Consider the following 10293-nt stretch of genomic DNA (forward strand, 5'->3'; position numbering starts at 1 on the left):
GTATGATGTGGGCAAGCTCCTTAGCTTCTCCGGGCCTCAGATTGCTCGTCTGTAGGTCAGAAATGACAATGGCACCAGCACTGCCTTGTGCTGATGATGGGCTGAGTTGGCAGGTGTAAAACATGGCGGCCGTTCCAGGCACAAGTAAACACTGTGTGTGTGTGTGTGTGTGTGTGTGTGTGTGTGTGCTGGCCTCGTTGCCATGAGCTCTTCAGACGCCTCTTTTGCCAGTTCCCCGCACAGTTTCTGGTTCCTGTGACTCGCACTACTTGTGGTTTTCTAAATGCCATCCAGAATGTTCCCTTGTACCTCTGGATGTTTTGTCCATGTTTTCCCTGTCTGAAACGCGTCCCTTTCCCCATCTTAGCCAACTCTTCCTCATTCTTCTTGTGTTAGCTTAGATGCCACTTCCTTCGGGAAGGCCTCCCTGCCTACTCTCTACCCGCCCTCCCCATTTGTATTTTAAAACATTTTTTTTAAAGTTTATTTATTTCTTTTGAAGGAGAGCAAGCACGAGTAGGGGAAAGGCAGAGAGAGAGAATCGGAGGACTCTCCATGCACTGTCAGCATGGAGCCAGATGTGGGGCTCGATCTCAAGAAACCTCAAGATCATGAACTGAGCTGAAATCAAGAGTCCACTGACTGAACCACCAGGGTGCCCCCTTTCCCCACTTGTGTTTTTCTGTCTCTCCCCCCCTAAAACTGTGTTTGGCTCCCCCCTTGGAGGGACAACCACAGTTCCTGGCAGAGTAGGTACACAGGAAACTGTTTTGGAATGCATGGATGACTCCCCCGGTCAAATCAAGACACAGTATAGACCAAAGTGTGTGCAAGTTGGAAATAGGGTGACGTAAATTGCCAGCCACAGAATTTCAAAGTTGGCGTGAATCCTAACCCTTGTTCACACCGTGGCCACTTGATGGCGCCACTTTAGCTGGTGGCCCTGAATACCTACCGGCCTTCCTCGGGATCAGTCTTCTGAGTGCCTCAGGAATTTGTGCTTTGCACAGAATGCTAACACCTTGTACTCCAGATCGAGGCCAAACAGCAAGTGCCTACCTTGAGGGGTGGTAGGAAAATGGGGGAGAGCAAAGGAATACTGAGTCAGGAGGTTCGACTCCACCAGGGGATGGGCAGAGAAGGGTCTCTGAGAACCTGGGCTCATGACCAGGAGGCCAGCTGCAAATCCAGAATGCCAGACTCAGTTCAGAGGGTCGGGATGTCATGGAGGCAGGAGAGAGGAAGAGGAGAAGTATGGTATAAAGTAGATGAGACCCATTCGACAAGAATTGATGAGAAAACACTCAGAAATGGGGCACTGAATTCTATCCTGGAATCCCAAGTTTAGAAGCAGGCGGGGCTTGGACAGCAAGCCAAGTTTCAGTCCAGAAGGACCAGCCATAGCAGCTGCTTATTAAGGCTCACCAATACCCATCGTTAAGAGTAGTGCATAGAGGATGTGCATTCCAAAGCGGAAAAGGCACGTAGGTTTTCTCAGTGCAGGTGCTAGAAATTCTTCTGTGCTTTTCTCCAGCTTACAGAGGAGAACTTTTGGTGTTGGTCCTCTACAGTGGAGATGGCCACTGCACTGTACAATGATGAGTTATAAGTGATAGCCACTGACCCGAGCTTCAGGCATGGCTGCATCAGGGTTGGTCACAGTGTGGCCAGCCAGCCCTGGGCTCTCCAGCCGGTCTGTAACTTTTGGCCGGGTGACCCCGGGCACTCCCTCACAGTCTTCCCTTCTGGGATGACACACAGACTGCGCGTGAACTAGAAGGTTGCTTTGTAATTATCCCAATGGAAATAGAAGTCTAGGGATTTTTTTATACTGCAGTTTTCCAGAAACTCGTATCAGTCAGTGTTCTTATATGTTCATACCATGGCCACTGGGCAAAGAAACAAACCCTGGATGACCTAGTAGGAAAGGAATTTATTGAGTGGACACTGGGTAACACAGGACTTCTGGAAAGGCATGACAGCCGGGTTTGGGGAATGTGCCAGGTGGGGATATCACTGAAAATCACACTGCAGAAGTGGGCGGGTAAGGACACAATTGAGGGCTCGCTCCACGGGACGTGAGTGGAAAAGCAGTTAATGAAAACAACGCAGCCTTGACATTAGGTACAGTTTCCCTGTGCCTTTTGATTCCAGTGTCAAATGAACACTAAGCAACCTGACAGCTTTGTGATTATTTAGCCTCCGTTTTCTTGCTGGCTGGTCAACACAAATGAATTCACATGGAGAAACAGAGCTCGAAGCATATTTCTTCCCTGATGGCGGGTGGGAGGTGGCTTTTTGGTTTCCGGTACCCCGCCTGTGATGTGAATTGCCCCGACTTTTCCCTCCTCACGCCATCCCTTTGTGGCATCTGTCTCCTTCTGGAAACACCTGCTTCCCTCGGCTTCCATGACCCCATTCTCTCTCTCCTGGTTTCCTGCCCGCTTTCTAAATGTTCCTTCCAGATCCCCTTCTCCCCTTTATCTTATCAGTCTTGGTCTTCCTCCTGCCACCTTCCTTCTTCCCTTTTCTTCTCTGCCAACGTCCACTCCCGTGGCTTTGTAATGAACCAGCTGGTGATTTGAAAGCCCTTGGGGTCTCTCCTGGATTTCCAACCGGCAGGCAACTGGCTAGCCTCTCACGGATGTCCCGAGACCCCTCACGCTTGAGATATTCCCACCCAACCTCACCGCTTCTCCAGTGTTCTCCGAATCAGTGAATGGCAGCCGTAACATTTCATTGTCTGAGTCAGAAACCTAGGCATCATTCCCGGGTCCCCTCTCTTCAATACCCTCCGCTTCAAACCCTCTTATTTCCTTAACATCTCTGGCAGCTGCCCAGCGCTCCTCACCTGCGTCAAGACTTTTTAAATGTAAGCCGTCACCATCCGTCACCTGGATCATTGCAACAGACTCCTAACAGGTGTCTTTGTTGCAGGCTCCCTCGCACCCCCTACTCCTGCCCTTGCTTCATTAGAGGCCGAGTGATAAAGTGTATACTTGGCCACACCTCTTTACTGCATGTGACATTCAATGAATCCCCTGTGGCTCTAAGAAGAAAGTCCAAACTTCTAAGGCAGAGGTGGGCAAATGACGGCCTGTGGGTTGAATCAGTCTCACCCCGTGCTTTCGTGGTCATATGTGGTCACAGCTCACAAGCTGACAATAATTTTTTACATTTTTAAATTGTTGGGGAAAAAATCAGAAGAATGCGACATGTGAAAATGACGTGCATCATATCCAAAATAGACACAAAAAAAAAACAACACACCTCCTAAAACTCAACAACGAGGAAGCAAACAATTGAATTTAAAAATGGGTAAAAGATCTTAACAGATGTACCTCACCAAAAAAGATATACAGATAGCAAATAAACATATAAAAAGACTTTCAGCATCATATGCTGTAAGAGAATTACAGATTAAAACAGCAATGAAGGGCGCCTGGGTGGATCAGTCAGTGAAGCATCTGACTCCTGATTTTGGCTCAGATCATGACCTCGCAGTTTGTGAGTTCGAGCCCCCCCCCCCCCATTGGGCTCCGCGCTGACAGTGCAGAGCCCGCTTGGGATCCTCTGTCTTTCTCTCCGTCCCTCCCCCATGCTTGCGCTCCCTCTCTCACTCCCCCCTCTTTCAACATAAATAAACTTAAAAATGAAAACAAAACCAAAAACCACCAATGAGGCACCACTACGCACGGCCTACCATCCAAACACTGACAACACCAAATGTTCGTGAGGGTATAGAGCAACCAGGAACTCTCATTCATCGCTGGTGGGAGTGCACAATGGTCCATCCACTTTGGAAGACAGTTCGATGGTTTCTTACAAAACTAAACGTAGTCTTCCCATCTGATTCAGCAGTCGTGCTCCTTGGTGTCTCCCCAAATGAGTTGAAACATGTCCGCCTAAAAAGCTGCCCGTGAATGTTTATGGCGGCTTTAGTCCTCACTGCCAAAACTTAGAAGCAACCAAGAGGTCCCTCGATAGGTGAACGGATAAATAAACTGTGGTCCATTCGGACAATGGGATATTATTCGGTGCTGAAAATAAGTGAGTTAGGAAGTCGTGAAAAGATCTGGAGGAACCTTAAGTGCATAACAAGTGACAGAAGCCTGTCTGAAAAGGACACCTGCTGTAGGGTTCCAACCGTATGACACTGCGGAAAAGGCAAAGCTTTGGAGATGGTAAAAAATCAGGGCTTGCCAGCAGCTCAGGGAAGGAAGGGAGGGATAAATAGAATACGTGGGCTTTTAGGGCAGTGAGACTATTCTATATGAAAATATTCTATAGGATACTGTAATAGCAGGTAACTCGCATTATACATTTGTCAAAACCCATAGAATATACAACCCCAAGAGTGAACCTTGATGTAAACCATGGCCTGCAGTGACAACAGGGCGTCAACAGTGACTCATCGGTTGTAGCCCACGTCCCACATTAATGCAAAATGTGAATAGGGGAAACCGTCCGGTGGGTGGGGCTGAGGCGGTGTCTGGGAATTCTCTGGATTTTCTGCTCAATTTTTGTGTGGCCCTAAAACTGCGAAAAACAAATAAATAAACGAAGACCGCGGATTTAAAAATTAAATCAATTTCAGCGTGTCTCAAGTTTCATTGGAACACATTCACACCATTCATTTGCATATTATCTATCTATGGCTGTCTTTGTGCTACAAAGGCCACGGTGAGAAGTTACCGTGGTGACCAGAGGACCGGAAAAGCCTAAAACAGTTACTGTCGCACCCTAACCCGGAAAGAACGTGCCGACCCCTGGTTTATGCCCTTCTGCATCAGGACATCACCCGTTCATTTATCCCCAGCCTCACCCTGCTACCTCCCATCTTGTCCATCAGCAATCCGGAAAAGTATTTTCTCTAACAATCCACACTCTCTCTTGCCCGTCATTTCCCTCTGCCAGAAACACCAGGCAGGACTCAGGCAGAATTCCACGTGTCCCAGCACCTCTTTGGGAGGCAGCCTTTTCGGACCTCGCAAGCCTAAATTAGGGGTCCCTTTGGTACTCCTCACCCCCTCTTTCCCACAGTTCAGCCTTTCTATGTAGAGCGTCATGTTCTTACTGATCCCCTGAGACTGAGTTTTGGAGGGTGGGGCCGTGGCTCATTCTTCTCTGCATCCCTGCAGTGCCTGCTCTGCGGATGCCCAGGGAACATTTTTAAAGAATTCTGAACTTGGCAATCAGGCATGTCTGGGCTTCAGAATCTGTGAAATCAGATGGTAAATGTCGTCTGCGTGTCTGTTTAGGCATATTTTCTGGGCAGAAAGTCCATTGTCTTCATAAGCTTCTCAAAAGGGGCCATGACCAAAAACAAATTTTTTTTTTAATTAAAAAACTTAGGATTTCCACAGGGCGCCTAGATGGCTCAGTTGGTTGAATGTCTAACTCTTGATTTTGGCTCAGGTCTTGATCTCACAGTTTGTAGGTTCAAGCCCTGCATCGGGGTCTGTGCTGACAGCAAGGAGCCTGCTTGAGATTCTGTCTCTCCCTCCCTCTCTCTCTCTCTCAAAATAAATAAGCTTAAGAAAAAAAAAGATTTCCTGGAAGAGGTATAGATACATGGTCAGTAAAATACCAGTAGGGATACATTAACAAGATTTGTTGACTTTGTTAGTTGGACAGAGTCAAAGAAGTTTCCTGATTTTTCTTAACACAGTCAAAAGGTCATTGTGGGTGACAGGCCTACTGCAGTATTGTTTTTGTTTTTAAGTTTATTTATTTATTTTGAGAGAAAGAGAGTGAGAGAGAGGCAGAGAAAGAGGGAGAGAGAGAATCCCAAGCAGGGGCTGCACTGTCTGCACAGAGCCCATAGAGGGCTCAATCTCTTGAGCCATGAGATCATGACCTGAGCCGAAACCAGGAATTGGACGTTCAATTGCCTGAGCCATGAAGAGCCCCATCACTGCTATTTTTTTTTTCATTTTATTTTTTTTAATGTTTATTTTTGAGAGAGACAGAGAATGCAAGTGGGTTAGGGGCAGAGAGAGGGAGACACAGAATCTGAACAGGCTGCAGGCTCTGAGCTGTCAGCCCAGAGCCCGAGGCGGGGCTCGAACTCACAAGCTGTGAGATCATGACCTGAGCCGAAGTCAGACGCTCAACCGACTGAGCCACCCAGGCGCCCCATCACTGCTATTTTTTTAAAGCCTCATGTCCATGACCTATTGATATAAAGTTAGCATTAGTTAAAAAAAAAAATAGCATAGGCATAGGAGATCGATGTCCAGAGGAGGAATATTTAGAAAAGATTCATACAGATATCTGCGCTTGATTTGATTCATGCTTATGATGATTAATTTTGCATGGTAACTTGGTTAGTCCCCAGTACCCAGCTTTTGGTCACATGCAAGTCTGGATTCTGTGGAGGAGGTCATTTTTAGATGTGATTAACCTTTAAATCAGCAGACTTTGAGGAAATCAGATTACCTTCTATAATACCTTCAGTTGAAGGCATTACATGAAAAGATTGAGGTCCCTGAGGAAGGAGTTCAGCCTCCAGGCTGCCTTCCCGCTCAAGGCTGAAACTATCCTGCTGGCATACCCTGGACACATTGGATTTCCCAGTCCCCCACAATTACCTGAGCCAAATCCTTAACATAAATCTCTCTCTGTACCTGATACAATTCTGTCTCTCTCCTGTTGAACGTTGTGGGTTGAAATATACTCTTTTGGAGGAAGACACGTTTTTGATGAAGAAGTTTTCACCTGGAAAGCTCTTGAGGATTAGACCCAGGATTTCTGGTTTCGTGGTTAATATTTTCAATTAACGCTCGAGATAAACACCCCTTCTTGGTTTAGATAAGCATTTGCTGGTGAGAACAGTAGGAAGGGTTTTAGCATTTGAATGCTTGCTGGATTTGGGTTATGTTTGAAATCACAACCTTGGGTTCCACAAGAAGCATAAATACTCAGCACTCTTGTGCCCTACAAATGGGTGGTGATAGTCTGAAAAGTTCTTGGAGGGGCGCCTGGGTGGCGCAGTCGGTTAAGCGTCCGACTTCAGCTAGGTCAGGATCTCGTGGTCCGTGGGTTCGAGCCCCACGTCAGGCTCTGGGCTGATGGCTCGGAGCCTGGAGCCTGTTTCCGATTCTGTGTCTTCCTCTCTCTCTGCCCCTCCCCCGTTCATGCTCTGTCTCTCTCTGTCCCAGAAATAAATAAAAAACGTTGAAAAAAAAAATTAAAAAAAAAAAGTTCTTGGAAATCTGGACTATGTGGATCCGTCCTTAGCCAAGGGAAACTGTAAGCATAAGAAACAGGAAGAAATGGGCCACCAAAATATTTCTTCCTTTCATGTATGGGCTCTCTTTATCCTACTTCTGCTTAGTAAATGCACTACTGTTATTTTTTAAATATTTTATTTATTTTTGAGAGAGAGAGAGAGAGAGAGACAGAGCGTGAGTAGTGGGGAGGGGCAGAGAGAGAGGTAGCCACAGAATCTAAAGCAGGCCCCAGGCTCCGAGCTGCCAGCACAGAGCCCAACCTGGGGCTCAAACTCACGAACCGTGAGATCATGACCTGAGCCAAAGTCAGACGCTTAACCAACTGAGCCACCCAGGCGCCCCTGCCCGCTGTTATTTATTTTGCTTTTAAATTGTTTGCTATCATTTCAAAAACATTGTAATAGCAATTAAGGGATTTTTTTTTTTTTTTTAAGAGAAAAATTCTAGGTGCCTGGGTGGCTCAGTTGGTTGAGCATCCAATTCTTGATGGCAGTTCGGGTCATGACCCCAGGGTTGTGGGATTGAGCCCTGCATTGGGCTCTGCATTGAGTGTGAAGCCTGCTTAAGATTCTCTTCCTCTGCCCCTCTCCCCTCATGTGTGCTCTCTCTCTGTCTCTCTCTGTCTCTCACTAAAATAAAAAAACAAAGGGGCACCTGGGTTGCTCAGTCGGTGGAGCATCCAACTTCGGCTCAGGTCACGATCTCACGGTTCGTGAGTTCGAGCCCCGCGTCGGGCTCTGTGCTGACAGCTCAGAGCCTGGAGCCTTGCTTCGGATTCTGTGTCTCCCTCTCTCTCTGTTCCTCCCCTGCTCGCACAATGTCTCTCTCTCTCTCTCAAAAATAAATAAAGATGAAGAAAAATTAAACACAAAAATAAAAATAAAAAAAAGAGAAAAATTTACTTATATCTTCACTGCCCTAGAAACTGATTTTGAGTTTTTCAGGGACACGGGCCAAAGGCAAGGCTGGCAGACCTTGGAATCAAGGGCAGAAGGCCTCTGGAGAAGGGACAGCCACACAGAAACTACAGCGGAACAAGTGTCACTTCCGAAATGCAATTTACAAGTTGTTACTCTCACAGCGGCGCGGAGGCACTGAAAGAGCGTTTGCACCATTTGGAACCCGCGGATGCTGTTTGGTTTTTCAGAACAGCTGTCTCAGTGACCTCTCCCCGGGGCTCAACTCTCCCCTGCCCGCTTCCCTTTTTGTCTTTTAAAGCCCCAGCATATGAGGATTTGGCAGCTAGAACAAAGTTGAGCACCACTGACACAGGAAATGGTCCACGGCTGGACTGGCGCCTGAATGTAGCTGAATGGGGACACACGCACCCGGCCCTTAGCAGAGAAGCAGTTGTCACTCAAAAGCGCCGAGCTCCATGGCACTGGCTTGCTCGGCTCCCTGTTCTAAGTGTCTTGACTGTGTTAGGAAGGTAACAGTAGTGGTGGGACACGGTACAACTCAGTCTTTGTTTCAGTTTTTTAAAAAAATGTTTATTTTTGAGGCAGAGACAGAATATGAGCGGCGGGGGGGTGGGGGGGGGGGGCAAAGAGAGAGGGAGACACGGAATCCGAAGCAGGCTCCAGGCTCTGAGCGGTCAGCACAGAGCCCGACGCGGGGCTCGAACCCACCGAATGTGAGATCGTGACCTGAGCCAAAGTCGGACATCCAACCCACTGAGCCACCCAGGTGCCCCTATAACCCAGTCTTAACCTTGTAGTTTGGGTGGCTCTTCAGGAAGAGGAAGAGGTAGGAAGTCGAGTGGCACTTAACTCACTGTATCCCACCCTGTGCTGGGCACTTTGTTTGTATACATTCTGCAGAGGAGAGTGAGTGGTTTTCGATCGCTGCCTGGGTGTGGGCCACACTACCTGTGTGGTCTTGGGCACATCACTGGACGCTTTGCCTCATTTTCCTTTGGTAACACTGGCAACCAGACCTACACCACTGGGTTACTATGAGGATTAAGTTAGTTATTGTGCGTGAAGCTCTTCGTGCCAGGAACATGTGTGCCATTATTAGCTTTATTAGCTCATTTTAACACAGCCCTGCTTATCCTTTTATGATCTAGGAAACCGAGGCTCATGGAGATTAAGTCAATTACCGGAGATGGCAGAGCCTGAAACCAAACTCAGATTTATCTGACTGCCGTGTTTTCTTCTCATAACATGACCGGGCCTGCTTGTTGCTATCGAATTCCCTCTTCTGCTTGCCAGCTTCGGGTTCAGTGTATTAGCCCTTCTTTGTACCGACAGGGGTGAAATCCTATACGACTCAAGCTCTGTCTTTAATCCCCCATTTCACCCATCCCTGGCGGTCAACAAGCCAGGGAGTGGGCGGGAGGAGAAACTTTCCTTCTATTTTTCCCTCCTGTGGGCCTAATCTGCCCTTCTGATGGTGCCTGTGCTGCCTCTGGTTTTCCAAAAGCAAAAGGAACCGTAACTAAATAACAGAAATATCCTGACGAGCAGGACCCTTATCATAACCAGGCGGATTTAGGGGAGCAGGTGGCCTCCCCGGGCAGTGCTGTCCAACAGAAATGTAACGTAAGCCGTACGTGTCAGGAAAATTTTCCTAATAGCTACGTTTCACAAGTAAAAAGACAAAGATGAGCTTAATTGTAATAATATTTAACCTGAGGTCTCCAAAATATTACCCATGTCCACCTGGAATCAATAGAAAAATTCTTAATGAGATATTTCTATTTTCTTTGTGTTAAATCCACGTATGCGTTTGGCACCCACAGCCCTAGGGCTATATATACCGTGTGATTACAACACGTATCAGACCCAAGGATACGTGTCCTCCAAAGGCCTTCTTTATTCACGTAGCGACTTGAGATGTCTAAAACTGTCTCCCGCTCCCCCTTTCTTCCTTCTACAGACTGACGCTCTGATGGGGGAAAAAAAAATGGCCGAAGCAGTAAAGGAGCCGCCTTGTCTCCCCCTCGAATCCGAATCATCCTTGATGGGTGGTTTTGCAGGCAGTTGAGATTTCTCGTGTGGTCACAGAGGGTTTGCGCCTATCTGCACCCTTTGTAACTTCTCCCCATGCCGGGTCA

The sequence above is a fragment of the Prionailurus bengalensis genome, chromosome E1 (genome assembly GCF_016509475.1).
Source record: "Prionailurus bengalensis isolate Pbe53 chromosome E1, Fcat_Pben_1.1_paternal_pri, whole genome shotgun sequence".
NCBI classification, from domain to species: Eukaryota; Metazoa; Chordata; class Mammalia; order Carnivora; family Felidae; genus Prionailurus; species Prionailurus bengalensis.